The 26085-nt window shown below is 58.3% G+C and overlaps 1 protein-coding gene and 1 long non-coding RNA gene across 21 annotated transcripts in view; one reads left to right on the forward strand and one right to left on the reverse strand.

Annotated features, from left to right (window-relative positions):
- The window catches only part of PRKCZ (protein kinase C zeta), a 147615-nt gene that overhangs the window by 82211 nt on the left and 39319 nt on the right, over positions 1–26085 (reverse strand). Inside the window, exon 2 of one of the 20 annotated variants that reach the window (XM_077979734.1) lies at positions 15139–15347. The exons of 18 other annotated variants lie outside the window; for them this stretch is intronic. The gene's annotated coding sequence lies outside the window, so the exon portion shown is untranslated. Of the gene's footprint in view, positions 1–9039; positions 9249–15138; positions 15348–26085 lie in introns of those variants that run through there. One more of the 20 variants, XM_077979667.1, reaches the window with a different exon arrangement.
- LOC144337172 (uncharacterized) lies at positions 18771–20518 on the forward strand. The gene is made up of 2 exons (XR_013409897.1): positions 18771–18910; positions 19704–20518. It is a non-coding gene; the product is annotated as an uncharacterized LOC144337172 (long non-coding RNA).

A 26085-nucleotide genomic window follows, 5' to 3' on the forward strand; every position in this document is an offset into this window, starting at 1 on the left:
CCTCTTCTGAGAAAGAATTAATGTCTACCATATTCCTTTTTTGTCCAACAAAATAAGTCATCTCTTCTGTTTCAAATGTTCCTTTCCTCACTGGACACTGTGCTTGGGCTACCTGTATTAACACAGATCCCTGGAGAGCACATTCTTAACACATTAGACAAACTCGCCCCTCATCCGGGGTCCCTCCTTCCGCGTCCTCCCAGGCCACGACGGAGCGTCCTCCTCAAGAAAGGCTGGGGTTGGGGGGGCAGGTCGCAGCCCTCTGCTATTTTTATCTCCTGAACATTCCAAACACTTTCAGAAACTTAATGCGCCCTGCCACACCCTCACCCACACGCCACACGCACCACATGTAGCACACACGCAACATGGCGCCCGCTCTCCCTCCCCTAGAGCCAGCCGCGTGGAGCCCTTGACGGGTGGCACCCAATCCCCAGGGCATGGATGTTGTGGGCTGGGCTCCCGCCCTCTCTGCACTTCCACACCATCATCTACCACCCCGCAAATGTGTGGGCACTGAGGTCCCTTCTCCTTGCCCCAACACCAATGCCTTGACCTCCCTCCTCCTTGGCCACACCACCCACCTGCCATCCCTGGAGTCACCCCCACAAGGACTGGACCACAGCCTCTGCCCCAAGAGCCCCCTGTGCCCCAACTCTCGCCCACTCCCCACCATTCTCCCCTGCAGCTAGGCTGCCATCGGCTCTCAGAAACACCATTACTTCGTGCATCACGAAAAAAGACAAAAAATGTTGCCAACTCAACTGGGACACAGACCGGCAGGTTGCACCCCCATTCCAGGATGTCAGGATGACAGAAGTCCACCCCAGCTCCCTCAAGGTCCTGGTCACCTCTGACGAATGGGCCATCAGATGCTGCCTCCGTGCCACTTCCGAGTTCCTGGCTGATACCCTGGTCCTCACCTGCTGACTTCCACCTGCCCTGTGTCAGGAGCAAACTCGGGCAGAGAACATGAATGCCCCGGATGAGCCCCCCTCAAAGCCAAACATGGGGAGACATCAGGTAGAAGCAGCAGGGGCACATACTTGGCGATCCACAGGCAACCCACCGAAGAGGAAGTCACAGTCACCACAAATCACTGCTGAACGCGGGACCAGAGGGGAGGAAACGGGGTGGCTGCCTTTTTAAACCTTACATTAAAACCTTACATTAGGCCGGGCGCAGTGGCTCACGCCTGTAATCCCAGCACTTTGGGAGGCCAAGGTGGGCAGATCACAAGGACAGGAGATCGAGACCATCCTAGCTAACACGGTGAAACCCCATCTCTACTACAAATAGAAAAAATTAGCCAGGCATGGTGGTGGGCGCCTGTAGTCCCAGCTACACGGGAGGCTGAGGCAGAAGAATGGTGTGAACCTGAGAGGCGAAGGTTGCAGTGAGCCAAGATAGCGCCACTGCACTCCAGCCTGGGTGACAGAGCAAGACTCCCTCTCAAAACAACATAACAATAAAAGAAAAGAAAAGAAAACCTTACATTAAAACACACACTCATGAATCGAGGAACTTGCTAGTGAGAACTGAGACCCTGGAGGCATCTGCTGGGCCCTGGCTGGTGCTGCAGGCCCTCAGGCAGCGCCTGGCTCCAGAGCAGGAGGCGCAGGCACCCAGGTGACCCAGCCAGCCTCGGCCAGCAGTGGGCGGGCCCTAGCCAAGCCACTGTCTTTCCTTCAGCTGATGACTCTAAGTCACAAACGTAAAGAAAACGGAGCCGGGTGCAGTGGCTCACGCCTGTAACCCCAGCACTTTGGGAGGCTGAGGCAGGTGGATTGCCTAAGGTCAGGAGTTTGAGACCAGCCTGGCCAACATGGTGAAACCCTGTCTCAGCCGGGCGCTCACGCCTGTAATCCCAGCACTTTGGGAGGCCGAGGTGGGCAGATCACGAGGTCAGGGGATCGAGACCATCCTGGCTAACACAGTGAAACCCCGTCTCTACTAAAAACACAAAAAATAAGCCGGGCGAGGTGGCGGGCGCCTGTAGTCCCAGCTACTTGGGAGGCTGAGGCAGGAGAATGCCATGAACCCGGGAGGCGGAGCTTACAGTGAGCCGAGATCGCACCACTGCACTCCAGCCTGGGCGACAGAGCGAGACTCTGCCTCAAAAACAACAACAACAAAAAAAAACGGAACTGCAACTCCAGCAAGTTTCAAGGACCTTTTCCTTCTTCCTTTATCGAGTACTGTGATGATTACAAGCGTCCAGTGAAGGAGGAGGAAACGTGTGGGGTCCCATTCACCTCCGCTCCAAGCGGCAGCTGCACCCCACAGCCCCCCATGCTGGGACCCCAGCTGGGGGCTCTGGGTTAGACTGAGGGGGCCTCAGCGTGAAGCTGGCTGGTGTTCACGGGGCAGGGGTTCCAGGCTGACCCCGCGCCCGAGGCTCGTTCATCCTCATTGCAACAGAGCGCGTCAGAGGTGCGCGGGCCGCCTCGCCGGCTGGTTCGGGTAGAAGCTGCACTGTGCCGTTTGAGGCGTCTGTGTCACTGGGGCAGGGGCCGCAGCCTTAACCCACGTAAGGACCATGTCTACACATAAACCCCAATGTGTTTTATGAGCAATTTAGGGGATTCGAAGCAAAGCCGGTTTTTTTGTCTTCTCGGTGGACTCCTGGAACCCGTACCCTGTAACCCAGGCAGCGGTGAAGGAAGGAAGAGGGAAAAGCTCTGATGGAAACTACATTCTGCAACAATTTCCACTCAGTTTGGGAAACACTTGGACTTTGGGAGACGTTTTACAGCAGAGTCATGAAAATGACTTGTCCCAGGGAAACATCACCTCGAAGATAACTAAGGTGAAAGAAAGGGGCCAACTGTGAGGCTGACACACGGCACTGCCCGTCCCGGGTCTTCTGAAAGGAAGCTGTGGTCCCCTCCCCAACACCCATCTCTCCCACATGGGTGAACATCCAGGAACCTGGTGGTGGACGGACGGTCGGTCAGCAGGCCGGACCCACAGATGCCTACGTACCTCCTGCACGTCCTCAGGCTGTAGGTCAAAGGGCAAGAAACAAGGGTGGAGCCAGGATGTGGGTGTTGCCCTCACCAGGACAGAGGGTCTGGCTGGCAGGAAGTCGAGGGTGCGGGCTGGAGGGTGAGGGTTCTGAGTCCAGGCGGGCAGCAGCCCCGCCAGTTCCTTATCCAGACCAGCCCCGACCTGAGAACCCCAACGATGGCAGGGGTGGTGCAGCAGGCAGGGAACAGCTCCTAATGCCAGGGGACCCAGCAACCAGTGTCCCCCCACTCAGGAAAGAGGCCCAGGCTCCCCTCCTCCCCCCGCCACACACTCTTCCCTAATCCCAGCCCCTCCCTGTCTGCCTCTGAGTCCTGAGAACCAGCTTCTCCGGCAACGACCAGACCACCAAGGTGTACCCCTCGTTGTGTGATCCCCTCTGGCCCCCTCGTCCTGCCCATCACTTCTTGGAGGCTCAGCCCCAGGCCTCCATGTTGCACCCCCCCGCCTGTCCCTGACAACCTGGGACCCTCCCTGGCTCTGCCCCAGACCTTCACGGTTGCCATGGGGTTCTCTCCCCGTCCCCCAAGTGGTCCAAAGACACCTTCTCTGCCTCTTCTTTTCCCACAGCACCCTCCTGAAGGCTCGGTAACCTCAGCTAAGCCCGAGTTAAGCCCAACACGCACAGCCAGCCCCAGAGCTCCCAGCACCCACCTCGGCTCCTCCTCGCCTTCCCCGACATAAAACCCACGGGTGCAGCAGGCCCCGACTCTCCTTCCGCCTTCCACTCTGAGCCCTTGCCTCGCCGTGCTGTGCGAACTGGCCTGGGTCCCGCCCTCAGGGTGGGCACGGGGTGGGGTGGGGGAACTCAGGATGGCAGGCCTCGCACCCGAGGGGAAGGCCCCAGGGGCCATGCGCAAGCTTCCAGTCCCTTACCTTAAGGACCGGTCCCGGAGGGACTACGCTGCCCCCAGCCCCACTGGGCCCCGCGGAGAGTCCACTGTCACCAGCCCCTGCAGGGGCTCTACTGTCCACCAGCTCCGCCCCCTGCAGCGACTCCCCGGTCACCAGCCCCACCCCAGCCCCGTTCACTCCACTGCTCCCCAGCTCCCTCAGGACCCAGCCCGCCCCACCCACACTCGCAGGGTTTCAGGCAGAGGCCCACGGTCACCAAGGCCAATCCAAACCCCCCATTCCCTGGGCCAGGGATGGTGTGAGGGTGGACAAGTGACCCAAGGGTGTCAAGGGCCCAGTGGACTCGGGGGACCTTGGTACCAGAGGAGTCTCTGTTTCCCCCATGAAGGTGCAACCCAGGGGCCACGGGGCTACCACAGGATCAGGAGCCCCCTGACCGGGGATGAAGCCTGAGTGAAAGAAGCTGGTGCTGGAGCTGCAGGGAGGGAAGCCAGGTCCTGCCTGCTCTGATCACGCCCAGGGACCCCGCTGGAGCCAGATTCAGCCCTGGCCATTCTGTCTCTTGCCTCTGGGATCCTCTTTGCTGGGACCCACTGGTTTTAGGTCCTTGGCTGTCCCCAGGGAGGGCCCTGATGAAATGCCCCATGCTGGCCGGCGCCTCCCCTTGCCCAGCCTGGGAGACACCGGACGTCCCCGGAGACGTCTCCCTCAACACCCCAGCCAATGGCCAAGTCTGGCAGTTCTGCTACTGGACATTTCTGGAGTTCACCCCACTGCCCTGAACCTCTCCGGCCGGGCCCCGGGATGATGGCTTTCCCGGGCGGCTCCCACCACCGACACCACAGAATCTGAGCGACAAGGCGCGGCCCACAAGCCCATGGCCTGGACCTCCGCTGCCTCCACAGGCTGGGCTGGAAAATGGGAAGAATGAGAGCCCGACCCCGTAAATGGCGCGGACCCAGCACCGCCTTCCAGACACTGCAGTGGGCGTGAGTTGCCGCAACACCGTGTCCTCATCATGGCCGGGACTCTCCACATCCTGTGGACTCTCGCTGCGGCCGCTTGGCCCCGTGTGACCCTCTCTGCCCATGGCTGGACCCACACCTGGCTGCCTCTGCTCAGCTGTCCAGTGGAGCTCTGTCCAAGATTGCAATTAGCATGTTTAATATTCACGACCACATATGATCTCGGGACAGTTCAGTGAGGAAGACGGAGCAGGTATCGTGTGTACCACTTTACAGATGAGAAAACTGAGGCCACCAAGGTCAAGGGTCACCCCCCTAAAGACAGTCGGCTCCCCGGCTCCCCCCCACCCCATCGCCCCTGCGTGTCCGGCAGTGCCTCCGTCTGAGTGCCCTCTGCTGCCCTCACTCCAGGAATCCCTTCAGTGGAGGACAGAAACCTCCAGTGCCAAGCATCCAGAAGCACCCGTGGTCAGCTGTGCAAAACCCCGAGAGCCCCATGTCCAAGACCCAGGACCCGAGGCTGTGTCACCTTCCATGGCATAGGGGACTTTGCAGACGATGGAGTGAAGGACGTGGGGATGGGGAGATGTTCCTGGATGACCTGGGTGGGCCCACGTCACTGCGGGGTCCTCACAAGAGGGATGGGGGGCAGCTGTGTCAGAGGTGGTGACGTGAGACGGAGGCCGAGACTGGGGTGACTCAGGGCTGTGCCAAGGGGCAGGCGGCTTCAGATGCTGGAGAAGGCGGGAAACGGGGTCTCCCCTGGAGCCTCCAGAAAGAACCCGCGCTGCTGTGCCTTGACTTTAGCCCAGTGAGATTCATCTGAATCTGCACCCTCCAGACGGCTGAGTTAACAAATGCGTGTTGCTTTAAGCCCCCCAGTGGCAGCCACTGTTACAGCGGCCGCAGGAAGTTCATCTACCTCCCTCTGCCCAGGAAAGACGGACAGGCAGGGGTGGTGACCAGGGGGCAAATCAGACAGCCTCGCTCACAGCCCTGGGGACTCGGGGCCTGCTTCTCCCATGGTCACCAGGCCAACTACTCCAGAGTCCTGGGGACACGGCTGGGGAGAGAGAGAGGGGCTGCCGTCGGCTGTGCAAGCAGCAGGCTGGGGATGTCTCGGCTGTCATGCACACAGCCACGCGAGGCCAACCTCCTCCTTACAGCCAGCCCGGGACGGACCCGGACGGCACCCACTCGTGAGAGGACACAGCAGTGGCACCTCAGAGCCACCACGGCTCCACGCACCCAGGCTGTGCCTCTCACTCACCCAGAGGGGATGAGCATGTGGCCCGGCCTCCAGGAGCCACGGAGGTCAATGCACGGCTGCAGGGACAAGGGGCCACGCCCATCAGCCTGGAGGGGGCCAGGTGGGCTTCCTGGAGGAGGCGAGAATAGGTGAGTGGGCATGGGGAAAAGAGGCTGGGGGTCTGCGGGCGAGGAGGGCCTCACCATGCGCTCGGACCAGCACCCAGGAGGATCATGGCCCCACCCAGGGATCACACAGGAACTCAAATGAGGCATTTACCTGCCTTTGCCCTGAAGCTCTATTGAGAGTGCGGGCCCTGGGCTACCTGATCTCTCTATCCCCAGAACAGGCGTCCAACCACCCCGACTGGCCCAGGCCTAAGGCTGGCAGCACCCCACTGTGGCAGGCTCCCTTGACACTGCCAGGGGGCTCCCCGGACACTGCCGGGGTTGGGGGGCTCCCTCGACACTGCCCTGGGTGGAATCCCTGGACACTGCCGGGGTTGGGGGGCTCCCTCGACACTGCCAAGGTTGGGGGGCTCCGTCAACACTGCCCTGGGGGGAATCCCTGGACACTTCCGGGGTTGGGGGGCTCCCTCAACACTGCCAGGGTTGGGTAACTCCCTGGACACTGCCGAAGGGCCGGAAGAGAGGCAAGCCCGGGTGGAGGGGATCTCGGCAGTCCCAAGGACCCAAGGTCAGTGTTAAAAGAAGGCCTGCACTTCACAGGGCCTGTCCTCCCTCCCTGTGTTTCCTCTGGGGGTTCAGTGTGAGGGTAATCACCCCTTCACCCAGTCCCCGACTTGTAGGAACTGATCCCAAAAAAGCCCCAGCACAAAAGTAAAACAGGAGGTATCTGCACATGGCTTCCCACTGCAGCTCCATCTGTAGTTAAAAAAGATGGGACAGAGCCCCTACATGCACCATCAGTCAGCCCAGCCCGCCCGGCACGGGAGTGTGTGTGGCCATGGAAGGAGGACGACGTATCCACAGAGGGGTCTCAGGACATGTGACGTGCGGGAAAATGCAGGTCTGGAACAGGACCTGCCTCAGGAGAGGGAGGACACAATCCTGTCTCAGTGTTGCTTGGCCAGGGAGAGGGGCAGCCTCTGCACAGGAGCCCACAGAGCCACGGAAGGCAGCCAGCTGTTGGTGCAGGCAGCACTCACCATTACACAAATCACGAGACAGAGACCTGCGCACACAGTGCTCCACGCCCCGGTCACAGACACAGAAGCCCGAGGAAACATCGGGGAGGCAGAGCGGCCCTGCGAGGCACAGGCCTTCTTTTAACTTTGATCTCAAAAGCAAGAACTCTCCTAAAAAATTGAGACAGCCGAGCCGGAGAAACGGCAACCCTGGCTGCGTCTGGTGAAGTCAAGTGACTGTGCTAACGCTTTCTTCTGCTCTGGCCTGGTGACACGCACAGAGGTCCTCGCCCACCAGAGGGGCTTGCTGAGAGTCACAGGTATCGGCTGGGTTGCCAGGAGCCAGGCAGTGCGTGCACGAGGCTTCACTACGTAATTCTCTCTACTTCGGTCGGTTTGGCATTTTTCCGAATAAAAACTTTTCAAATACCAAGCAGCTCATTTCTGCCTTTTGATGTCTGGATGCCTTGGCTGGAGATCCACCTCCCTTCCCTGGCTCTGGGTCCGGCCCTGTCCTTCCCTGGCTCTAGGGGGGCTTTGTGTGCACAAGATGTCAGGCCACTCTATCAGCCACAGGGGGCTGGGGGGATGCCCCATCCAAGTCCTGGACGAGGCCCTCATCTCCCTACAATCCTGAGGACCCGTCTGGCACCCAGGAGACGTGGAAGGGCCACATGCAAATGAGGTGACGCCATCCACGCACAGCACAAACGCAGGAGCCCCCTTATCCTCAGTGGGTGCTTCTCGTGGTCCCAGCATGTGTGTGTGGGGGGTGGGGCCTCATCCAGGCCTGGTGGGCAGCCCCTCCCACCCGAGACTGGAGAATAATTCTCCTCCAACAATGACAACGATGTGTCTGAACGTGACCTTCCCGGCACCACCTGGTCATCGCCCACAGCAGTTCCCAGTGGTATGCAGTAACCCTGCTCCTCCTGGCGGCTCTGAGACTACTTCACCCCAAATTCATTTTGCTTGGACATTTATTTGAAAAAACACCTGGCCAGGAGTGGCAGCTCGCGCCTGTAATCCCAGTACTTTGGGAGGCTGAGGTGGTAGGACCACTTGAGGTCAGGAGTTTGAGACCATCCTGGCCAACGTGGTGAAACCCCGTCCCTACTAAAAATACAAAAATTAGCTGGGTGTGGTGGCGGGCACCTGCAATCCCAGCCACTGGGGAGGCCAAGGCAAGAGAATCGCTTGAACCCAGGAGGCGAAGGTTGCAGTGAGCTGAGATCGCGCCACCACACTCCAGCCCGGATGACAGAGTGAGACTGTCTCAAAAAATAAATAAATAAATGAGGCCTAACGTGACCCTTGGCCAAATGCCTAATGCACTTACTGCTACTGCCGGATGGGCCCCAGGCACCCTCATGACCAAGCCCCATTCTCAGGGCCTTTCAAGGGTTGTGTCTACAAACACCCCGCAGGCCCTCACCCTCGGGCGGGGACAAACCAGCCGCTGGGGTCACCTGCTGGCCTGCACAGGGCGCCAGAGCCGCCTCCTGACGAGCCGGTTTGGAGGGAACAGCATGGCTGTGACGCAGAGTCTTGTGCCTTCAAAGCCAAGGGGACGGGAAATTGCTCCATGGCACGACAGACGTGTGCTGTGATAAGGGGTTACTCTTCTCAACAATGTTGGCTATGGGAGCGTCCCTGAGAAGTCTGAACTCACAGGGGAGCTGTCACAGGTCAAGGTCAACGAGCCAGGGTGGCTGTCGGGGTGAGGCCGGCCGCGTCCTCCCGAATAAAAGGCCTGGGTGCTGTGTAATGAGGTGCGAAGAATAAAGGCTACTCACCCTGAAAACTGCTCTTCTCTCTCCGAAGACAGCGCACACTCACCAGTCCCCGCTCACACCACAACACGCCTCGAGGAAGCGCCCTCCAGCTCTCCCTTTCGTGCTCGGCCCCGGGGTCAGCAGTGGGCCCCACAGGCCAGCCTGCTGCGTCCTGCCTGCTCGGCACCGAGCGATGTTCTGACCACCAGTTACCAGGGCAGGCCCGGCCTCCCTCTCTCCTCCCAGTCCCCACCCACACCAGCTTCCCCTGGATGCTCCCTGCCTGGGCTCCACCCCAGGGCCCCATCACGGCCATTCCCTGCCACCTGGGACTGTCCCCTCCCAGCCTCCCCTCTTACGGCCCTTCCCACCATTCACGCCACTGGATGCCTCCAGGGCTCATCTGTCTGTCCCCTCACTCCTCTAGAGCACATACCCCTCGCAGACCGATGCTGCCGTCCCGGCCCCTGAACTGGACACAGAGGCCCTGAGGTTCAGGCCACCTTCTTCCCCTGCAGCTCTGGGGCAAGCACTGGCGTCTATCCAACCACTGGCTGTAACCTCCCCTCAGCCCACGGGGCTGGGAGTCCAGGCTTCGGCCAAAGAAATCGCAATCAAGAGTTGGACCCGATTTTTGATGTTCGACTGCTGGCGGTGTTTGAGGCGACCCGCTCCCCTCCCACCCACATTCCAATGAGGTGATGGGGGCCTGGGCTCTCTCCTTTGGCCCTGGGGAAAGTTCAAACCCTGTAAGCCCCAGCCCCTGCTCACCCTGCCTTGCCCCCAAACCACCATGGAAACCGAGGCAGTCTCCGTACCGGCGTGCTCAAGACCTTTCTGGACCAGCCTGGAAGACCCCCCTCCCCTGCCCTCCCCAGAGAGCCTCGTTATGTGGCAAGAAGCTCCCTGCCGTCTGTGTGCGGTGCTGTCATCTGTGTGGACACCTGAGCCAAATTTTAGGCAGGGGTCCATCCCGTCTCTTCAGGGTGACCGGTGATTACAAGTGAACAGCTGGTGTCCAGGCCAGGAGGTGTTTAAATGGGGGCGCGTTGCCCTTCACCCCTCTCCTCCCACTGCTGCCTCAGGTGCAGTGTGTCCCCAGAGACCACAGGAGCGTGTGCAGAAGGGAGCAGCCGGCACTCACCCCACCGCCCCAGAGGCCCTTCCTTCCATCTACTTTGCTGTCCCTGTTTTCCCTTCTAGACAGTTTCTCTCTCTCTCTCTCTCTCTCTCTCTCTCTCTCTCTCTCTCTCTGTGGCCCAGGCTGGAGTGCAGTGCTGCAATCACAGCACTACAGCCTCGACCTCCTGGGCTCAAGCGACCCTACCTTGTAGCTGGGCCCACAGACACGTGCCCAGCCTCATGCTTCTCTTCAAGGAAGCGGGGTTTGTGCTGATGAGGAAAAGTGCATGACCGTGTGACTGATGGAGCTTGGGGGTCTTCTTCAGGCTGGGGGGGGCTTCTTTGGGCTGGGGGGGGCTTCTTCGGGCTGGGGGGTGGGCAGCTCTCCCTGCGGAGCCCTGCGTCCCCCTCCCAGGCCTTCCCGAGGCACACACGCCACCGGATGTGCTGGCTGTTGAACCACCCAGCTGCTCAGCACCAGCCACTGCACCCCACACTCTGTGTAACTGTGTCTTGAACGGATAAATAAATCAGTCATGATAAATAAACCCTTACTACAGCGGCAGCTGTGAAGGCCGCTCTCCCCAGGAAGCCTTCCCCAGTCACTGGGGCTACAACTTGCTTTCTGGAGTCCTCTTAGAACAAGGCTGGGTGAGAACATCAGCTGCTGTTTGTCCACTAACCATTAGTAAGACCCACTATGAAAACAGAGGTATGAATTCTTGCCCCCAAAAAACCCACAGTCTAGCCAGGTGCGGTGGCTCACACTTGTAATCCCAGCACTTTGGGAGGCCAAAGCAGAGAATCAGTTGGGGCATTCGAGGCCAGCCTGGGTAACAAAGCAAGACCCCCATCTCTACTAAAAGCAAAATATTAGCCAAGTGTGGTGGTGCGCGCCTGAACTCCCAGCTAGTTGGGAGGCTGAGGTGGGAGGCTTGCTTGAGCCCAGCGGCAGTGAGCCGTGACTGTACCACTGTACTCCAGCCTGGGCGACAGAGCAAGACCCTGTCTCTTGAGAGAGAGACAGAGGGAGAGAGAGGCATGGCCCCTTCCCCAGGGGGAGGGGCCAGAATACAAAAACAGTAAGAGTCCAAAGGGTGAAGCCCCTCCAGCCCCGAGGTTTGGACCCTGTGTCTCCTGGTTCTGAACCAACCCGTGACGCAGGAGAGTTGGGGGGCGGGGCAGACTGGCATTTTTAGATCTTTTTTCTACAAAGTTGAAATGAAGTGGAGAAAAAATACACAAAGTTTCTAGAAATCTATCATTACTCTTAACAAAGTAAAACAAACAAAAACACAATAAAAAATGTGTACCAGGCCTCAAAAAGCCCACATGAGACCCTGGAAATGAATGAACGTATGAATAAATTAAATTACCCACCCACCCATCCTGGGCAGGACACAGGGCTGAACCGGTGTGGAGGTCGGGGCAGGGCCAGGCAGGCACCGGGGCTGCCCACCCGCTCTGGCATGTGGCTGCTCCTGATCCTGGCCCCCAGTATAGACGTCACCTTCTCCACCTGCCACTGAGTGGGAGCGGTGCCTGGGGAAAGGAGACAGGGGATGGAAATTGGACAATTTTTCCAAAGCCCCACCTGCAATCCTTCCTCATGAAAAGGGCCCCAAGACCCCAAGAAGACACAGTCCTCTGGGTGACAGTCCTGACGTGTCATTAGCATGTCTGGTTCCCATTACACATCTGCTATGTATCTGTTACAAATCTACGATGCCTGCTGTATCCACTATACACCCACCACGTATCTCTGCCACGTGTCCTTGCGTGTCTACCATGCGTCTCGATTACGCATCCACTACGCCTCTACCACACACCTTTGCTGTGGGGCCACTGTGTGTCCACTCAGTACCTGCTATTAAGTACCTGCTGAGTATCAGAAGCGGTCCAGACCCAGGATGTACCGGCTTATTTCATCCTCACGAGCCCCCAGGGGAGGCCCTCCCCAACCCTCGTTCTCCAGGAAGGGGAACTGAAGCCCAAGGCACTTGAAGACCTTTGCCCCGGGCCCTACAGCCAGTGGCAGACACAGGCCAAACGCAGACTGGCTGATGGTCTCCAAAGCTGAGCTTGAATGAATGAATGAATGAATGAATGAAATGGAACAAACAGGGAAACAAACGAGAGAACAAGTTAATCAACAACAGGATGTCTTGCACCAGGGGTTGTCCCTGGAGTCTGATGACAACGTCAAAGGAAAGAAAGGAAGGAGGGCTGGGGGCGGCGGGACATCAGTGAGACCACCAGGGAAGGGGTGAGGAGGGGAGATGCCTGTTGGCCTTCTCCTACTTAGAGGATGTGGCCAGTGCATTTTGTTAGATTTCTAAAATCACATTTGAGATGCAAGACAGCTTTAGTAACCAAACACACAAAAGAAATTGTATCTCCTTGAAATTAAACCTTTAAAAAGGTTTTAAAAAGGTATGGGGGTAAACTCTCCAGTTGTCAGAACTAAAATCAAGATCTGGGAACTCCCAGGTCGCTCAGAGGGAAAACAAGATAGGGGACACGGCCAGTCCCAGAGGAGACGCTTCCTCGGGATCCCTCTACAAAGCAGAATCATCCTAACGCCTTTTTTTTTTTTTTTTTTTTACAAAATAAATTATCTTAGTCATTTTAGAAACGATAGAGAAAGTCAGACACAGAATGAAAGATGAACTGGCCAGGAGCCCCAGCCTGGAGGAGCGGGCACCGTATCACGCAGGAACAGCCTCCCTCACACCCCTCATACAGGGGGTTGTGTTGAAAAGATCACAACTCAATGATAGAATTAAAATGTCATCTTTCGTCTCCTGGAATTTCTAGCAAGACCAAAACTCCCCCTGAATAAGTCTCCTCCAACCCAGGAGGCCTCTGCAGACCCCACCTGCTCAGGGCTGGGCCGGCCTTGACAGCCCCACGGGAGCCACCACCTGGTGTGGCCACTGCTGTTTGCTGCACGCCACCAGCCGTGCCTGTTCCTCCTGTGTCCCGTCCCGCACCTGCTCCCCGAGGCCCCGCTCACGCACCCCAGGAGGAACAAACGGCCTCCACTTTCTGTGCAAACTTGCAAATTACCCATAAGTTCCTGTATCTGAGACATCATCGCCCATGGGGAGCTGGCCCGAGAGCCAGTGTCTGGAGGAGATCGTCCGGGAAGAGGACACAGCATTTAGATACAAAGGCAGGACCTTGGGAACCAAACCTGGACTCCGGAGATCAGAGAGGTGCCGGGAGGAAGGGGCAGCTGGGGCCTCGGGCAGGGGCAGACCGAGGTCTGGCTGGCAGCTTGTGCCGTCCGCTGAGCCGGGCGGTGAAGACGCTGCCTCTGAGGAATTCTCGGTTGCCACAGATGGGCACCCTGATGTGGGCGTTTTTCCACGAGGCAGATTTTGAAATAATTTTAGCAAAACAACCTCTACCACTGCAAAATAAAATTAAACCCAGGAAAGGCCAGCAGTATGCATTTGGGGGCAGTGGGGGGGTCAGAAGCAGGGCCAAGACTGAGCTGACTCCCCACTGGCCCTCACAGGAATCCTAATGACAGTGTCAGCAAGACATGGGGAATGGCTGACATCGGACAGGGCCTGCAGGCTCTTAGAGAAGACGAGAAATGACTTCTGGTTTCAATAAACTGGTTCACAGCAGGGACCTCAGGTCACCCCTAACAGACGCAGCTCGCCGCTCTGAGGCTGCAGACCCCGGAGTCTGGTCTTTTCCCCAGAGGCCTCGGTATCTCACTTTCATCAGTTTAAAAACGTATTTCGAGGTTTTTCCATTCCTTGCGAGTGATCTGGTTTGGATGACACAGACTAATGACGTGTTTAATTCGAACAGGAAATAGGTCACACGCAGGCTTCACCAACTCCTTAGTCATGAAACATGCAACCAACATGGCCAGGGGCCCTCCTGACCCTCACCCCACGCTGCCCCATCCAGCAAGCTCCCCTCCATCAGCGCCTGGGCACCACCCTCGCCTACAGCCACGGCCTGTGCTGTGCCCCCCGCTGCCCGCAGGGTCCTTGCTGCCCCCTCCTTCCGGGCACAGTCCTGTGAGCCTCCTCTCGAAGTCACTCCTCCCCACGGCCTTCCCTGCCCCGCCCCATCCCGCCCACTGCTTCTGAAGAGGCTCCTTCCTGGCAGCCGCTTGTGTCAATCACACCCTGGAACTGTCAATCATCAGTCTGCACAGTGAGCCTGCTTTGCCTTCACCGATCCGCCCATTAGCAAGGGGCGGTTCCGGATTGTGCCTCTGGCAGCTGCCCAGCCTGGCATGGGATGAATGAATGAATGAATGACAGGGCTCCAGCCAGGAAAAGATCTCAGACGTCACACTGAGGAGGATCTTAGTGCTAGCTGCATAGCACTGAAAATTCCCATTTATTCCCTAATTTCATATCCCAGCGACTTGTGAGAGGCGGTGTCCGTGGCCCCGGATGATGGTGATAAAGGAGTGCCAGGTCCCACACAGCTGTGTGGCTCTTTCTCCAACAGAACCTCCCATGGAAGTCACAACACAGACGACGACGGAAGTCACAACACAGACAACGGTGCATGCGATTAGGCCCAGAGCAGTAAAAACATCACTATTGGGCCTGGCGCAGTGACTCGCGCCTGTCATCCCAGCACTTTGGGAGACCGAGGTGGGCGAATCACGTGGTCAGGAGATCGAGACCATCCTGGCTAACACGGTGAAACCCCATCTCCACTAAAAATACAAAAAATTAGCTGGGCATGCTGGTGGGCACCTGTAGTCCCAGCTACTCAGGAGCCTGAGGCAAGAGAATGGCGTGAACCCGGGAGGTGGAGCTTGCAGTGAGCCGAGACCGTGCCACTGCACTCCAGCCTGGGCGACAGAGTGAGACTCCATGTCACACACAACAACAAAACAAAACAAAAACAACAACAAACAAACAAAAATCACTATTTGGTCCCTGAGTGAGAACCAGGGGGCCATTGGAATGAGTTTTCTACAAGGCCGGGGGTGATGGCAGGGCACCCTCTCACCAGCCTCATATCACAGTCCAGGTTTCACTTTCACGGTGCAGATTCCACAAGTAACTCAGCAGTCTCCAGGCCACTTCAGGATGGGCCTTAGAGACACCAGCAACTCAGAGAGCTGGAGCTGGGGCCGGGGCTGAAGCACAGCTGCCAAATGCCTCCCGGCCACAGCCGCTCCTTGTCCCCGCAGAAGGCACAGGCCAGTGGCGCCTCTCCTGTAGGATATAATACATTCCTCTTCAAAGGTTTTAGCCTGTCAGTTGTTAAGTATAATGAGTTCTGAGCTCCTCTCCAAAGAAGCAATGTATCTGTATGTTTAGATCCCCGTTCTTTGTTCTTCATTCTAAAGTTTAACTTCCTTGTTCTTTACGTCTTCTTCATTCTAAAGTTTAACTTCCTTGTTCTTTATGTCTCCTTGCCCCTAGTTTCCGTAAACAACCCCCTCCTAGCCTCTATCACCTGCTCTGACCTTAGTCATCCTTGTCACCTGCTCTGTTCTTAGTCATCCTGAGTCACCTGTTCTGCAACCATCCTTCCCGCTGAACTATTCACCCCACCACTCCGGCTCGTACTCCTGCTCTCTTTAAAACAGCCAATCGGAATTAGCTTAGACTGTGCGATCCAACCTCAGCCAACAGGGGAACCACACGGCAGTACGGACAGGCTGCGTTAGGATGAGACTCCCACCTCCCTCATTCAGATGCTGCTCCATCTGTGAGAGGCACCCTTCTACAGAAGGAAAATTGCCTTGCTGAGAAAATTAAATTTATGTTCGAGGGCTATTTCTTTTGTGGCACCAAAAATTTACTTCTAACATCTCAAGTCCTGGGCCACTGTCCCCTGGAGCCTGGGCCCACCTGGCACGGGCCCTGCCAGGAGCAGGGTGCGAGGCTTGCCTTCCGGGGTGCATGGGCTGGGGGCGCACACACACCGGGCTCCACGGCTGCTCTGTCCCAGGCAGTATTGGGCCCAGGGCTCACCTCAGGATCACATTTTCCCAGATTTTTTTTAAATTAAAAAATATGTCTCCAAGTGAAGCATCTCCTACGTTTGGAGAGGTGGTTTGAAAGCCTATGCCGGTCACTGGCTCACCAGGTCCGAGGGTAGGTAAGGAATGCCTTCAGGCTGCTTGCCTGGTCACCCAGCCCTCTCGCCAGTGACCCCTGCTTCTGAGAGCACAGGGGGGAATTGGCCGCACCTCCTGAATTCTCCACCAGCCCAGCTCATTCTGGGCTTTTCCAAAGACCCTGAGAGGGGCCCAGAAAGGTACTGTGGTCCCTGAACTCTTGGTCACACTCAGAATATGACGATGACCCAGGCCTTCCTGGGTGGCCACGTGGCCTGCACTGGACGACACCAAGAGGGCAGAGCCCAGAACCTCTGAGCACGGACACTGGTGCGGTCGGCCCTTGTCCTGACGAACCGCTTGCTGCTCCCTGGCCATGCCAAGGGCCAGCTGTGGCCCAAGACAAGCTGGCATCTCCAGGCCTCTCTTCCCGTAGAGGCGACGAAGCCTCTGAAGCACGGAGTCGGAGTCCGGCTTGAGCGTCAGCTCCGTCCAGAACAAAGGGCTGCGTGGACCTCGCTCAACAGGGACTGGTGCCGTGGGTGAGATGCTGCAGGGCCGTGTCCAGGCCCACACTCAGTGACAAGCCCTGTTAGGACCCACCTCGAGTTTCCTAGATTTCAGGTTCAGCCTCAAGGGGCCTCGTCCTGAGGCCTCCCCAGCGTGCCTCAGGGCAACCCAGGCTGGAGATTCATCGCTGGGCAAGGTCTGGATGAGCTGGCTGACCCTTCCCTTGACTGGCCCCGGCCTCGGCTAGAGGAAAACTCAGGAATCTGGGGAAGTTCACGAGTTGAACGAGCAACACAGACCCTGATTCGGGAGCTGCTCGGCTCCGCGTTCACTGCCTTGCTGCACAGCCCAGGGCCGTTTCTGACCGTGGCAGTGATGACCACAGGAGCTGCCACCGTCCATGCCACACCATGGAGCTGCTCCCCAGGAGACCCCTAGGTCACCCCCTCAGAACTAGGCCAACGGCATCTGCGCCGCTCACAACCACCTCTGAGCGCCCGAGGACACGCGTGGTGCTGAGGGTTTTTACACACTGCTGTGTTAGATCCTCACAAAGTCCACACAACTGCGTTCCTGGCGTCCACGTTACCATCTGGGGAAACTGGTCCAGAGAAGGGAGGCACCTCACCCGTGCTTCCAGTGGGATGCCCACGCTCCCAGCTGCCTGGCGGCTGGGCCTCTCTCGATGGCAGCTACTCCAGACGCCAAACTGGCCTCCAACACTGCTGTGACACTCAGGGACCAATCACACTGCCGTGCGCCTCCCAGGCACACACTGCATAAGCCCACCTGCCCGGCTGGAGGGATGAAGCCACAAGGAAGCCACTGCCACCCACCCAGAGGCCAGACGCAGGGAGGACCAGTCCCGTGCCAGTCTTGGGACAGCCGGGGTGCCCATCTGCTTGACTGCCTTCCTAGGCAGCTGCCTGCTCCCTGGGACTATGCCTGCTCCTGCAGGAGACCCTGCCTGGCTGCCCTGACCCCAGACAGGCCCGGCCCCCACACTCATTTACTTAGCAGAGTGAGGGCCCAGTCCTGCCCTGGTCCCGGGCACAGCAGAGACAAACAGGGCAGGGCAGGGCAGGGGAGGGGAAAGGGAGGAGAGGGGAGGGGAAAGGAAGGGAAGGGAGGAGAGGGGAAAGGAAAGAAGGGGAGAGGAGGGAAGCAGTGGCGAGGGGAGGCTGGACAAGCACATAGACGTGAGTCCACGCCAAGCTGCGGAGACAGGGGCAGGGCACGACTTTGGGCACAGCCGGCCAGCACCACCCATGCAGGACGCATGCATCTGATGCGAAGCGTGAATCCTCCCCCTCTTCTCTGAAAACCGACAGTTACTTGAAAAGGCATCTATGGGAGGAGGGTCCGGCTCCCATCTACCTCTTCAGGGGGTCCCTCACTCCCCGGGCCCTCAGTGGGCACCAGCAACCCAACCACTGTGCACTGGTCGTGGCCTCCTCCACCAATGCTCAGCTCTCACGTGTGCCGTGCCCACCTCAAAGGCAGACGACAGCATGGGGCTCTGCCCGCCACCGCCCAGACACCTCCAAAACCACAGCGAGCTCAGGATGTACACAAGGGCCCCGCCAGGAGGGCAGGCCCTCCCCTACAGAGGGAACCTTAGGGAAGCCAACCAGGCCACGGCAGACCCAGAAGGGTCTGGAAAGGAGACAACCAGCCTCCACCCCGGGTGCCAGGAGCACAGGTGCTCCCGGGAGATGGCACAGCCAGGGTCAGGCAGAGGTGACCTGGGACCCAGTGGTGATGTTGCTTGGACTTCCGGGGGACCAGCAAACCCGTCTGCCCAAACCACCACCTTGCCACGGGGCCAGGGGTGTGGCGGAGGAGCGCATGGGGGGCTGGGGTGACAGCTGGTGTCTGCGTCACCCTCAGGCGTCACTCAGGCGCCAGTGCCCATGCCGTGCCGGTGGGGGCAGGGAGAGAGCTGGCATCGAGCAGGGAATCCGGGGCAGGGCTTTTTATAGGCAGAAGAGACTGGCCAAAACCAGGCTCTAAGAGAACTGACTCTGAGGCTCCAGAAATGAATCCGAGGCCAAAAGAGCCCGGAGAGAAGCCGCACGGCAAGGGCCACGGCGGACGCCTCAGAACAGGCAGCACCCAAGGTTCAACGAGCCGGGGCCACTGCCTCTGCCCTGCCAGCGAGCACCACACAGCACCCCAGGCACCACCACGGGGAGAGACGAGGTGAGGCCGGGAGGCCGAGGGTACCCTCGGGTCACCAGGCTTGGCACAGCAGGACGGGAACCACGTCCCTTCCAGCTCCCATCCAGGACAGGGGGAGGTCGGGGGGTGCTCCCGGGACTGGGGCAGGCTCTGAGGTTGCGCATCAGAGAGAAGGTCCCGGAGACAAGCAGGTTCCCAAGGGATGTGGCTGCGCTTGGACACGACAAACGGGAGGGTCACCCAAAGGGGGGGTGGCAGGTGCTATGGACGTGCCGTAGGGAGCAAATACACATCTCAGGCGGCACTTCCTCCACCCCGGTCCCAGAGCTGCCAATCCGGCTCCAGGCTCCCTCTGCTCTGGCCCCACACTCAACCCTTAGTGCCTGGCCGAGGGCTGCAGTGCTGACGGCCGTGGACCTCCACGTCGATGCAGGCATTCTCTGGGCTCGTCCCCTGCTGCCTGCCAAGGCAGGCTGTGCCTGATGCAGCTCTAAGCGCAGGCGGGCAGGCCGCGGGGGAGGCACCGCACGCCGCAGGTCCTCTGTAAGGCCCTGGGGTTCCTCAGCCCTCTTTCAAGGGCCTCCCTCTTCTCAGCCCACCACGTCTGGGGGCAGAGGCGGGGCTGAAGTCCCAGCTTAGAGGGTACAGGTCCCTGGGGCCCTGCACCAACAGCCACCCAGACACCCTCACCTCTGAGGAGGACACCGGCCACTGCAGCGAGCAGTGACTGTCACCAGGGCCTTTTCCAGGGAGACTGGCCGAGCAGCCCCCAGCCCCACATCAAAGAGACCCCACCCTGCCTTTTGCCTTCCAGAGAAGTGGACACTGGGGGCTGGGTCGGGCCAGATGGGCCAGAGCCAGAGAAGTGGACACTGGGGGCTGGGCCAGGCCAGATGGGCCAGAGCCAAGCCACAGCATCCCAGAGTCCCCACATGAAAGAGGGTCAGGCAGAAAAGGTAAGTGCCCCGCTCCACGCCCAGGTGGTCTGACTTGCCCCGGGGCGGCCAGAGGACACCAGCCTCCCCGCAAGAGCAAGGCTGGGGCCAGGAGGTGAGGGGTGGCAGACGGGATGCAGGAAGACCAGGAAGCAGCAAGGCCAGTGGGCCCACGCGTCACACCTGACCACACCACGCACCTGGCGTCCACCAGGAGGAGGCACTGTTGAGGGCAGCAGCTCTGCTGGCGTGGCCCTCGCCACCTGCCTCCTCTCCCGCCAGGGATCTCGTGGCTAAGGCTGTGGCTCTGTCCTCACAGGAACAAACTTTTCTCTTGAGTTCCTGTTGAAAATCACCCATCATGTGGCATCTCCGTGCTACTGGGCACCTCGGCCTCATGTGGGTGTAACTGGGGGGTGGGGTGGCACCCGGTCCCCACACCTGGAAGCTGACATCGTGGAGGCAACTGAGACGGGGGCCGAGGCCTGGAGCCCTCTATGCTGAAGACAAGAAATGTGTCCGCTAGGACTGGAATTCAGAGTCGCCCCCCAGCAGGGCCCACTGTGCGGTGATCTGAGGCCTTCAGTGTCCTCCGGCCCCTCCTCCCGAGCCCTGTCCCGAGGGCCCTCCCTGCTCGCAGGGAAGACCAGGGCCTCCAGCTGCCTCAGATACACCATCCTCTAATGCTTAAAAATAATTAAATTTAAAAGCTCCCTTTGTACAAAAACAGGCCAGCTAAAATCCATGAATAGGCCGGGCGCGGTGGCTCAAGCCTGTAATCCCAGCACTTTGGGAGGCCGAGACGGGCGGATCACTAGGTCAGGAGATCGAGACCATCCTGGCTAACACAGTGAAACCCCGTCTCTACTAAAAAATACAAAAAAAGCTAGCCGGGCGACGTGGCGGGCGCCTGTAGTCCCAGCTACTCGGGAGGCTGAGGCAGGAGAATGGCGTAAACCCGGGAGGCGGAGCTTGCAGTGAGCTGAGATCCGGCCACTGCACTCCAGCCCGGGGACAGAGCGAGACTCCGTCTCAAAAAAAAAAAAAAAAAAAAAAAAAAAAAAAAAAAAAAAAAAAAAAAAAATCCATGAATAAATTATGCGTGTTTTGTTCACTTCCAAGAACAAGTCTTCAAGCTCAATGAATTTACGTCTTAAACCCACAAAGCTTCAAGTCCACCTGGCCCCACTGCTCCTTTTAAAACCTAAAAGCTAAGAAAACGAGGGTGGTTTTCCTCTGCCTGGGGCCTATCCTTGCCAGGGCCCAGAGGTTGCTCTGAAAAAGGGGGAGGGCGCGGCCGAGCCCCGGACATTTCAGAGCAGGGCAGAGCTGCACACTTCGTCCCAGCTGGGGCGTCCCCGCCCTCTCTAGGCACCAGGGCACCCTGAGGCGGGACCGCCGGGCTCCGTCCTGCTGAGCTGGGCTTCTCTTGGGTGAGGTTTCCCTACAAAGCGGCAGGGGCTGCCCTTGTCTTCACACGGAGGGGGCAGGGTACCCGGACTCCTCCTCTCATCGAGGATTCACCTCACGTAGGAAAACAGGGGGAGGGCGGCAGGGGTGAGAGGATGGAACCCTGGGAAGGGGCTGGATGGACGGGGCCGGGGCCAAGCAGGGAGCTGGCAAGGCCCGAGTATCTAGGGGAGGAGTGCAACGCCCGCCGGTCCCTCCTGCCTCACGCTGCAGCCGCACGGGCAGCAAGGACAGATTCGTCCACCGGCTCCTGGGGACATGGCCATTCCTGTAAGTACCAAGCCCTGTCTGGCACAATGCTTTCGGCTCGACATGAGTCTTCTCCTTAATGAATTTTGATAAAGATTTCACAAGGATTTGGCCGGGCGCAGTGGCTCAAGCCTGTAATCCCAGCACTTTGGGAGGCCGAGATGGGCGGATCACGAGGTCAGGAGATCGAGACCATCCTGGCTAACACGGTGAAACCCCGTCTCTACTAAAAAATACAAAAAACTACCCGGGCGAGGTGGCGGGCGCCTGTAGTCCCAGCTACTTGGGAGGCTGAGGCAGGAGAATGGCGTAAACCCGGGAGGTGGAGCTTGCAGTGAGCTGAGATCCGGCCACTGCACTCCAACCTGGGCGACAGAGTGAGACTCCGTCTTAAAAAAAAAAAAAAAAAAGATTTCACAAGGATTTGGAAGATACTAAAGAAAGTAAAAGAAAAAAACATTGCGCACAACTCCACAGCCCCCGTGCTGGTCACGCGGCCCCAACACAGAACGCGCATCTGTCCTCCCGCCTGGGGTCACCGACGGCCCCGCTCCTCCGGCCTGGGGGTCACCAACGGCCCCGCTCCTCCAGCCTGGGGGTCACCGACGGCCCCGCTCCTCCCGCCTGGGGTCACCGACGCCCCCGCTCCTCCCGCCTGGGGTCACCGACGCCCCCGCTCCTCCGGCCTGGGGTCAGGCCCTCTGACAGTCCCTGCTCCTCCCGCCTGGTAATCAGCAGGACCGCATGGAAGACGGATCAATTCACACGGTGCGTGCCAGTCAACCACCCCACAGGACAACGCGACCACAGAAACAAGGAACTCAATTACAAAACGGGCAAAGGACCCGATCAGACGTTTGTCCAAAGCCAACGCGCAAGTGGCCACAGGCACGAGAGGCTCCACATCGCCCACCCGTCGCAGACGCAAACTAGACCCACACTGGGCACCACCTTGCCCCAGGAGGACGGCCAGGAACAGAAGCAAGCAGTGTCAGCGAGGATGCAGACATCGTCACTCCTGCAGGCTGGGGGTGGGAGCGCAGACGGTCTGTTGTGCAAGACGAGAGAACTCCGGAGCCTGGCTGCACGGCGTGAACGTACGTGACTGAACTACACACTTAGAAACGGTTACAATGGTGAATTTTATGTTATGGGTATTTTAACACAATTAAAAAACAAACAGGCCGAGCACAGTGGCTCACTTCTACGACCCCAGCACTTTGGGAGGCCAAGGCGGGCAGATCACCTGAGGTCAGGAGTTCGAGACCAGCCTGGCCAACCTGGTAAAACCCCAACCCTTCTCTACTAAAAATACAAAAATCAGCCAGGCATGGTGGCAAGCGCCTGTAGTCCCAGCTACTTGGGAGGCTGAGGCAGGAGAATCGCTTGCACCCAGGACGTGGAGGTTGCAGTGAGCTGAGATCACACCATTGCACTTCAGCCTGGGCAACAAGAGCGAGAGTACAGCTCAAAAAAACAAACAAGAACTACAGTGGGCCACAGTTCTCTGACCTCTTTATTGAAACACATCTATATGATGGTACATTTGGCAGTTTTAAAAAATGATATTTAAGCCGGGTGCGGTGGCTCATGCCTGTAATCCCAGCACTTTGGGAGGCTGAGGCAGGCGGATCACAAGGTCAGGAGATCGAGACCACGGTGAAACCCCGTCTCTACTAAAAATACAAAAAATTAGCCGGGCGCGGTTGTGGGCGCCTGTAGTCCCAGCTACTCGGGAGGCTGAGGCAGGAGAATGGCGTGAACCCGGGAGGCGGAGCTTGCAGTGAGCCGAGATCGCGCCACTGCACTCCAGCCTGGGCGACAGAGCGAGACTCCGTCTCAAAAAAAAAAAAAAAAAAAAATGATATTTAAAATACGTGTTCAATAATCTGCTTAAATCATAATGTCAAGAAAACTGAGGTTTTACTCATTCCACAGGGAGAGCTAAATTAATACGGATAAATCATTTGTGTGGAAAACAGTCTGAAAATAAGTAAACCAAATGTTAAAACCAAAAACCCGCAACCAGGATCCATGGCCTCCCAGATCGGGGGGTCCCCCGGGGCTGCCACTCCCAGGGCGCCCACACCAGGTGCCATGAGGGAAACCGCACACGCGGCACAGGAGGGGCACGCGGCTGTGGGAGGACGAGGGCTTCATTCCCACATGTGCACGGGGCCTCTGTGGAGAAGCACCAGTGTTTCTTCAAAGCCACCCCAGGGTGGGCTCTGACCACAGGGACCGGGGCAGACTTTCAGGGCCTTAAGCTCCCAGAAGGAGCTGCTGAGGGCGAGGAGGCCGGGGGGCATCCCCTCAGTGAGACGGCCAGCAACATCCTGCGGGGACACAGGGTACGGGCCCTGGCAGTGCCGAGGCCACGCCCCTCAGGCGGCAGGGCCCTCTGAACAGGTGCCCCCTGACCGCTACAAAACCATGGGTGCACGGGCCCCTTCGGCGGGCGGGCTGGGTGCAGCTGACCACAAGGACTGCAGACCGGCCAGGCCACGGGAACCCCTTACCCAGGTGCAGCCCCCAGGGCCTCCGAATGAGTGCAACTGAATCCTCCCGGAATCCAAGCGGCCATCCTGACCCCCAGGAGCTCAGAACACGCCCTTATTTACATATAGGGCACTGCAGATGCAATCAGTTGAGTGAGTGAAGTCATTATAGCGGCTTAGATCCCAAACAACCGCTGTCCTCGAAACAGAGGTAACGTGGACACGGCCGCACGTGGAGGAACGGCCCAGGTGAAGAAGAGACGGCTCCACCAGCCAAGGGGACAGGCCGGGCCGGGGCTCCTCACGGCCTCCGGGAACCAGCCCTACTGAAACCCAGCTCTCGGACTCTGGTCTCCAAACAGAGAATAAAGCTTTTTGTTTGGATTTTTTTTAACGGGATCTTGCTATGTTGCCCAGGCTACATTCAAACTCCTGCACAAGTGGTCCTCCCAGCGCAGCCTCCCGAGTAGCTGGGACCACCGCACAAGCTGAGAGCGAATCGGGTTCCGCTGCGTGAGCCGCCGTCTGTGGTACGTTGCTACAGCGGCCCCAGCGCTGTGACCTGAGCGTTTACGTCCCGCCAAATCCACACGCTGAAATCGTCACCCACAGGCGATGGTGTCAGGAGGCATTTGAGAGGTGGTGAGGTCGTGCGGGCGGCGCCTTCCGGAACGGGATTATTAGTGCTTTTCAAAGGGACCCAGAGTGTGTGTTCGTCCCGTTCATCACGTGAAGACTCTGAGAAGGCTCCGGCTGTGAACCAGTCCTTACCAGGCGCCAGACCTTCCTTGTACTGGCACCTTGCTTGGACTTCCCCGCCATCAGCACCTTGAGCAATCGGGGTCCTCGTTTACAAGCCGCCCCTCACGGTGCCTCCTCACAGAGGCTGAAGCAAATGAACGCAGACCCCGACGGACCAGAGACGCGCCCCTGCCTCCTGGAAGTCTCTGTCCCCAACCCCGACCCTCAAGTCTTCCCAGCTCTGAGCATCCTCGTGCCCACACCGTCACCCCCTCGTTTCTACCCGTGCAGCCCCCAGAAACACAGACCTCTGGGTCCTTTCTCATCGGCGTCCGCCATCGCCCGGCGGAACTCAGCCCAGGACCTCACGAACAGGGAAATGAGGTCTCAGACCACAGCTGACCCTGGCTAAGGAAAAAACTCTGCATCAGTAAGCCCCACCATTTTTAAAAGAAACGGTGAGCCTGGAACAGAATTGGCACCATTGTTACTGTTATTACTGGCTGATAACAGGGAGAGATTCTAACCTCGTGTCATCCTATAAAAACTTATAGTAGGCCGGGCGCGGTGGCTCACGCCTGTAATCCCAGCACTTTGGGAGGCCGAGGCTGGTGGATCACGAGGTCAGGAGATGGAGACCATCCTGGCTTACACGGTGAAATCCTGTCTCTACTAAAAATACAAAAAATTAGCCGTGCGTGGTGACGGGCGCCTGTAGTCCCAGCTACTCGAGAGGCCGAGGCAGGAGAATGGCGTGAACCCGGGAGGTGGAGCTTGCAGTGAGCCAAGATCGCGCCACTGCACTCCAGCCTGGGAGACACAGCGAGACTCCGTCTCAAAAATAAATAAATAAATAAATAAATAAATAAAAACTAATAGTATTGAAGACCAGAATGAAATTTAAAACGATGTGCTCTCGGAAAACAAAAGTGACATGCTCTCCAGGGAGTACAAGCGAGAGCAATTTGAGCTTTTCTGACATTCTGCCCTATGGGTCAAATTTTCTGTAGTCAACCTATGTTGCTTTTACAACCAGAAACACTGATTTGTGTTTTTTAAGAGATGGGGTCTTGCTATGTCGCGCTGAGCCCCAGCCTGAGTCTGTGAGTGAAGAGACGCTGCCGCCTGGGAAGGGCCTCCAGGCAGCCGAGCTGTGCACACGTGACCTGGGCTTGGTCGGGCTCCGAGGCTCCCACAGCCTGACCTAGAAAGGAGAGGTGACATTCCACGCAGGGCGACGGTGTCTACGGGAAGACTCTGCTGGGCTCATCCTGGAGACTGGGCTCTGGGACCTCTGGAAGCA

Source organism: Macaca mulatta, chromosome 1, assembly GCF_049350105.2.
Source record: "Macaca mulatta isolate MMU2019108-1 chromosome 1, T2T-MMU8v2.0, whole genome shotgun sequence".
NCBI lineage: Eukaryota > Metazoa > Chordata > Mammalia > Primates > Cercopithecidae > Macaca > Macaca mulatta.